Genomic DNA, 8,271 nt, shown 5'->3' on the forward strand with positions numbered 1-8,271 from the left:
TGTATTTTATATTGCATGAAATATTTGTTATTATATGTATTAATTTCATTTTAAATACACCAATGATTTTATTTTTATAACCTTTTATGTATAATATTTTATTATTAACTGTAGTTCACTAATATGTCATATTCCAGTTTTACTAAATTTCACTAACTTTTTTGTAGTAATAATTTAGAACTTGCTTGGTAGATTATGTGTAATTTATATTTAAAATGGTGGTGATTTTAATATTATTATTATTTATGCTTTGATTTTATTATCGTTATCTTTGTATTAATAAAACATATTAGTAATGTATTATAACAAAATATAATGCTATTGTAATGCAGAATTTAAGTTCAAATAAAGGTTTATTAAGATTCAATATTTTTTTAATTTAAATTTTGCGCCAATGATTTGAATGCATTATAAGCCTAGGGTTGCCGAACGATAAGTGATAGCACGCCATATCATCTGAGCGGAGGACCCTTTAAGTTTTCCTTCTGAAAATAAAAATCGGGCGAGAGAAACGTCTATATGAAAACACGGGGTATTCTAATATTGTCTAGGATTATAATAACACTTTTTTTTAATTACTAACTTTATTACTTTTTTCATGGTTATATAGGTTAATGTCTTTTTCTTAGTTTTTACGTGTTTCATAGGTTAAAGTTATTTAAATTATGTTCAATCAATTTAACACTTTTTAGATCGCTTTCGAAGTAGGTATGCTTGCATTATTTTATTTTTAGACAAATATATAAGGTACGTTTTGTACACTTAGGTTAGGTTTTATTTCAATTCCTAGCTTAGGTTACACTTAGGTTAGATTTCATTTCATTTCTAAACATTTCATATTAGTTACGTTACTTTTAATAGTTTTAATATTTCAGTTCATATTTCTTTCTTTACATAAGTTATCTTTTAACCCTCCGTCGGTCGGCGTGGTCTGGCCAGATTTTTTTCGACTTCAATTAAAAAAAAAAATACTTCTAGTAATCCTATCGACTTGAAATTTCTTGACTTTTCCTAACATTTCATTACCTGTCGATCAGTGCAAAAATCAGGACAAAAAAATGTACAGAAGGATAATTATAAGGATATAAACTTTTTTATACTTCGAACGGTCGGAAAGGTCTGTCTAGACCACCCATACATTTTCTATTCAAACTGAGTTTTATATATTCTTTGCTTTGTGTTGTAACATGAATGTTGGTATTCACACGCAAAAATGTTTGTTTTCGTACTTTTGTGTGTTGTTATTTCAGTTCTGTTATTTGTGTGTTGATGTTTCAGTTCATTGTGTACACTCATACATACTAAGTTATTTGTGAGGTCACGACTATGCCTGTGTATACATAAAATAATAAAATAAAATAAACATTGTGTGACTATTTAGTGCTCATAGCAGGTTAGCAGAAGAGAAAATATTTTTATTTTGTATATTATTTTATTCATTTTACGTGCAAATTTGGTTAGCAGAAGAGAAAATATTTTTATTTTGTATATTATTTTATTTATTTTATTATTATTTGAACTAAATTTATTGAGAGTGCTCTTTATTCAAAATGAGTGAAGAAGATATTGAATATGTTTATAGTCTTCGACAACGACGCATAAGTGTTGATACAGATTTTCATGCGAGATTGGCCGCGGCTCTTGCTGGTGATATGCGCCGTGGTAGTACCGATGACATTATCGACGATGGTAATGTCTAAGTCAGTAGTTGATGAAATCATAGGAAGAGCTAAAAAAGCAAAACACTTCGCCGACTTGCTCGATTGTACCAGGGATGTCAGCCGTGTTGAACAAATGTCCATAATTTTAAGATTTTGTAACTCAACATGAGAAATATAAGAACATTACATTTTGTTGGTTTTATTGCCGTCGCAGAAACAACGGGAGAGTACATAACAAGATCAATACTGCAAGAATTAGACAGAAATGGACTAGACATTCAAAACTATCGAGGGCAGGGGTATGATAATGGCGCTAATATGGTCGGTATTAATAAAGATGTCGGGACAAGAATACTCTTTATAAATCCGAGAGCATTCTTTAAGCCGTGCGGATGCCACAGCTGGAACTTACTTTTAATTGATGCCGCTAAATCTTCTGGAACATCAAAAAAGTTCTTAGCTTTTGTTAATAAAATATTTGTATTGTTTGCAAAATCAAGTAAGCGTTGGGACATCGTAAGAATGAAATTAAAATTAACATTAAAACCTCTTTCTGAAACGCGATGGGAAAGCAGAATCGGAGCTGTAAAAGCAATATTTCTGCAATTTGATGATGTTATAGAATGTGTGAATGAGCTGCAAACTATGAGTGATGATTCGGAATCTCAAAGCAATATTTCTGCAATTTGATGATGTTATAGAATGTGTGAATGAGCTGCAAACTATGAGTGATGATTCGGGAACTCTAAGCGACTGTGACGCAGTCTTGAACGAAATAATGAGATTTGAATTTATTGTTGCGATACACGTATGGTACGAGATGGCAATCAGTTCAAGTCAACTTGAAAGTGGCTATTGATACTTTACGGTCATTTTGCAGCTGGATTCACAAATTTCGCAACACAGGTTTTACTCTCTTTGACAGTAGTGTTACTCAAGCTCGATTATTTGTAGAAAAAAGTAACTTTAAAATAGATTCAAACTTTAAAGAAAGAAGATTAATCAGAAAAAAAAACAAATATAAACCCATTCAATCTTTGGAAAATCAGTACAGAGTTAATTTCTTTAATATAATGATCGATGCCATTATAGTCGACACCGAATGTCGATTTAAAGCACTTAATAACTATTACGAGCAATTTGGTTTTATTTATGATATCAATTATTTAAATACTATTTCAGAAGAAGACCTTCTCAAACATTGTAATAACTTGGGCACAATACTTCGAAAAAACGAACATAGTGGCATACGACCATTTGAATTATTCGAAGAACTGCAACTATTGAAAATGAATATACCAGAGTCTGTAAAAAACGCGAAAGAATTACTTCAATACATAATAAAAAATATTTTAGAAGAAATATATCCAAATGTTTATATAGCGATCAGAATTATCAACACAGTTCCAATTAGTACAGCTTCCACAGAGAGAAGTTTCTCTAAGTTAAAATTGATTAAAATGTATTTGAGAAGCACTATGGAGCCAAGAAAGACTATCTGCATTATCCGTTTTATCAATTGAAGCTGAAATAGCAGGTAGTATTAGCTATGAGGAAATACTTAAAAGGTTCAGCGAGGCAAAACGCCGAAAAGTTAGATTATGTTAGATTATGTAATATTTGTTTATTTTAATTATTTATGTTATTACTTTAGTTGCAATAAATTTCATTTTATCATACATTAGTTTAACTGTAATTCAATTTTTGTAATTCAGCATTTTCCTAAAAAAAAGGGGGGGGGGGCTTGCAAACTAATTTCGCCGACGCCTACGAATGGCCTCGCGCCGCCATTGCCTCTGAGTACCCCTAACCCCTTAATGATATGCTAATTTTATTTTAAGTAAATTCGGCTTGCTCGTATTGGCGGTCATTGTCAAAGAGTGGCAACCGTATCATTATGTAAGACAATATTTACTGATGCGGGATGCTATATATTTTGTTATAAATTATATATTTTTAATATTATCTTAATTCTTTGTGCTTTGTACTTACAAAATTTAACTATTCTCAATGTTTTCCATATTCATTTTATTGTATATTTTATATTTTCTATGTTTTTCTCATTTTTTTGTATACTTAATATTCTCGATGTTCTCTTTATTGATTTATATTATAACATTTTTCATTCTTTATATACCTAGTATTTGATGTTTTCTATTAACTCTATTTGTAATATTTTCATTATTCCTTGTTGAATCTAAACTTTTTGTGTATGTAATCTTTAGATAAGAATCATATTCTATATTTTATAACTAATTCTGTTGTAAGGGCTTGCATCTATAGCTCCTGTTTTCTTCCTGAATTTCTATGTACTTATTTCGAATACTTTTAATCCTTTTATGTTCTCTTTATTTATTTAAGATTATAGTTTTAGTATGTTTTTTTTGAAATTGGTATCTAAATTTGAAAAGAAACTATAATCTTTTTATAAGAGGGGATAAATGTTGTGCCCGCTGCACACCCCTATATAGTACATCAAATTAGTATGTACACCACTATGATACGAGTCTAGGATACACGAAGAGTATCGGGGATACTCGAAGAAACCCGAAAAAGATATTTCTAACACGCGCACGATAAAATCGCTCTCTTGGAAGCAGCATCGACGATACTTGATCAATTTAATAAAATACCATAAAATTCTCTACTCCAATATTCTACTGTAAACTGTAATTAGTATATCAAGACTTAAAGTGTTTTTCTCGTATTAAAACTCTGCTGCAAGGCAAATATTATAAAACAATATATATGTCTCAATGTATATTAAATTTCTACATTACAGTCTGTAGGCAAAAAAATGCTAAGGAGGCTGAAACAAATTCAGCGTTTGAATTAATTCCAGGTTCATCAACAAATGCCACAGGTATTAAGTACAGATTGATATTGAAATTATAATTTGAATGTTTGAATTCTATAAAAATTTGCTTTTTTATATGTAAATGTTTTGTCTTTTTATAAATGTTTCTTTATTAATTTAGACAAAACAAAAATGAGAATTTCGAGAATCTCTAGATCAATTAACAATGGCAATCAAGAAATCATGCTTTGAAATTATAATTATTAAGAAAGAGCAACACGAAATGTTGCTCTATGTGAGAGCACAAAAGCAAAATTATTCATCAACTTCTCATAATCCCATTGCCATTTTTTTTGAACTGCCCATTACAGATGCCTACAGATGTACAAGAAATGGAGATGAAATTAAGAAATAATGATGTTACTTTGGAATTGGTAATAAGTTCGAATATTGTTAGTAGCATGCATTTGCATATATTAAATGTATGAGCATATATATAATTTGTACTAGATCGGCCAATTATCTTTACTTGGTGGGAATAACAAGAAAGGAGCAGGCAGGCCTCACTATTATAAAAAAGGTATTTAGCAGGGCTGTGGCTGTGCAATATTCCTCTAGAGGCCAAAAAAACAAGGTGAATTTTTCGGCACTGAAATTGTGCAGTGTTGTTATTCGTATGTCTGCTAAAGTATTTTTCAATATCTTCCTATAAAAATTTCTTTTTGAAATTCATTCGCACAGACTGTCAAAATTAAGTACCCTGAAGTAGTGGATACTGATATCATGAAAATTGTTTCTATAGTGCTGGCGCAATCACGAAATTGGGATACAGCCCAAGACCTCAAGACCGAAATTCAAGATGCTATTGCTGAGATAATGCCCGAAACAATCGAAAATGTACTCCAAAATTGGGTGTATCGAATGGGCTACTGCCAAGTCAGCCGTGGTGGTCACTTAACCGAAATTATTTTTAATAAATAAATGTCATTAATATTGAATAAATGTTCAACCATTGAAAAATATTGAGCCGTTTTCATTTTGTAGCAAAATTAAATACCAATTTTTAAATGGGCAACCCTTTATGGTAATTGTTATCCATATTGTGAAATAATTGTATTTTTAAGTCCTCTTGGAAGAAAACTGTGGGCTATATATTTAAAATTTAAACGGCTTATCAAATAAAAATAATTAAAAAAAACAACGATTTATGTGAGTGCATTTATGGACATGTGGGGGTGAGTAACCAGTATGGGAACCATCTCTGAGGAGGAGTGTATCACCGAAGACCCGCGAGTAGTCTTGAAGTAGTCGTGGCATGGGGTGAGTGTTGACTATTGGCATCAGAGAGAGCAAACGTGCGGTTTAGCGTACGAAAGTGTTAATAAAAGATTTTCTAATGTGAGCCTAGAGAACGTCATGGGGGGGGGGGGGCGTGTCGAAAGCTGTCCCCAAACCTAAAGAGTGTGTAATTATAATATGTGGCTAGTTTGTGAAGTGGATCGGGCCGGATGTATGGACAATACCTTCGAGACTATTGATTTACATAAAAAGCAATATATAATGGTAGAAAAAGTTAAACTACGTGCAATGCTTCAAGACGCCGCTACGGGCGGCAGTTAGACCGACATCCGAAGAAAGTGTCGCATTTAATAGTTAGCACTTTTTTCATTGTACAACTTATTTTTACAATAAAAATAACTACGCTTGGTGACGCCACAATGACTATTTATATGCGTCGGTAATAATATATTCGCCATCTCGTTTCGCAATTTGACATGCAATGTGTCAACCGAATTACCATTCCATTCTAATCCACTTCCTATCTCTTTCCTTCAAAAAACTTTAGACAGAGGCTTCCGACATGAGGTCTGTTGGGCCCTAAGTTCGCTTCCAGTTCAGTTCTAGTGCGTTCGGTTCTCATTCGTTTCCAGTTCGAGTTCTATTCAGTTTGGATATAGTGAATTTCCATGTTCCTTGTTCATTTCGATTCCAGTGCGTTATTATAGCATATTATAGTACGCTTTCAGTTGCTTTTCCTTTTTGGTTCCGTTTAAGAAGATTCTTTTGTTAAGTTTCTTTTAATCAATCTAGTGAGGTTTTTAGTTTTTTATTATAAGAGAAAAAGAACGTTTTTGTTTAGTTTTCCAATACAGTCCATATTCAAGAATACCAGCCATTCCGTGTGGTCTGATTATCTAATCAAGGCCACATCAATGCTCAATGTTGTTGAAATTGTGTAACATAATTTATTGACGTTTCAGAGGATTATGCCCAAGGATTACGTCGTTTAAAAAGATCATTTAAAACAAATGATATACAGACCACTGAAAATGAATCAAACACTGATAAAGATAGTGAGCCTGTTTTATTAAATTCTAAAAATGTCTCTTGCTTATTATCGCAAAAACGGGTTTGAACAACAACAATAATAGAGACTATAATGCAAACGATGATTTAAATAAATCAGAACTCTCTGAAGGTGAAGAAATTACCCCCGCGGAGAATTTAGATATTGAAATTAGTGCAAAAGCTGCATTTGATAGTACAACGGCACAACCCAAAGGTTGTTATTTTTTACAGTATTGCATATTCTTATTTTTTACAGTAGATATCATATGATTCAATGGAATGATTTCAGTAGATATCAATGAAAAAATGATTCAAGCTTCTGAAATTACGTGTACGTAAATTCAAACAGTTCTCGAGAGATTTATGAGCCTTCAGAGTGTAGATCACAGTCTCCTATAAAAAAGTGAAATTGTAAAAGTCACAAATTATTTAATTGATGACAATTTGAAGGCCTATACTGGAGTCCCTCAAAAATTTAATGTAATGTTAGAACGTCTCGGTGTTATTTCTAATACCAATATGACTAATATAAAATTATCTTTAATGAAAATTCGACGCCAAGACAGTTTTGAAACATTAAGTGAACAGTTCGGAATGAGTGTAAGCAACGCTAGCATTATTTTTAATATAACAATTCTGGTATTGACACATATTTTGAAAAAGCTTGTTTACATGCCTGAGCTTGATAATATAAAAAGAATACTACCGATAGCATTTAGATCTTCTTATAGTCATGTGGTAGCTATTTTTGATGCATTTGAGATTCAAATCGAGAAACCTAGTGATTCAGAGCATCAATCATTAACTTGGTCAGAGTACAAAAAGTGTAATACTTTAAAATATAATATTTAATATCTTGCACAGCGGATGGCTTTATCAATTTCATCTCAAAAGGATTTGGAGGTCAAATTTCAGATGAATTTTTATTTCAGGAAAGCGAAATAGTGGAAGAGTTACCCGAAGGTTGTGCTGTAATGGCTGATCGAGGATTTAAGAATATTGTTCAGCTTCTTCACAATAAAAATATTGAATTAATTCGACCACCTTCAGTGAGTGCTGGAGTTAAATTATCACAATCCGATGTTTTACAAGGCAAACGAATCGCTGCTAGACGTATTCATATAGCACGCGTGATTGGACGAATGAGAGAGTTTGATTTTCTCAAACCTCATACGGTTGTTAATCATAATATGTTACCTTTAACAGACTATATTGTTATCATCGCAGCAGCACTAGTGAATTTACAAACACCTATAATTTCAAGTTAAATTTAAGAACATTTTCATGACAAAAGAAATGGCTAAATGGCTACCATAAATATATCAATATTAGGAACATTATCAGAATTTGCTTTTATAAATCCTGTATCACACATAGTTGAACTAAATTAACTTCAACAAATCGTTTTTAAAGGAAAATTTACCACGTGTTTATCAAGTTCCGTAAAATATAGCCGTAAGCACT

Source organism: Ctenocephalides felis, unplaced genomic scaffold (assembly GCF_003426905.1).
Source record: "Ctenocephalides felis isolate EL2017-DRISC unplaced genomic scaffold, ASM342690v1 CF-g0.4_SCAFFOLD_03704, whole genome shotgun sequence".
NCBI classification, from domain to species: Eukaryota; Metazoa; Arthropoda; class Insecta; order Siphonaptera; family Pulicidae; genus Ctenocephalides; species Ctenocephalides felis.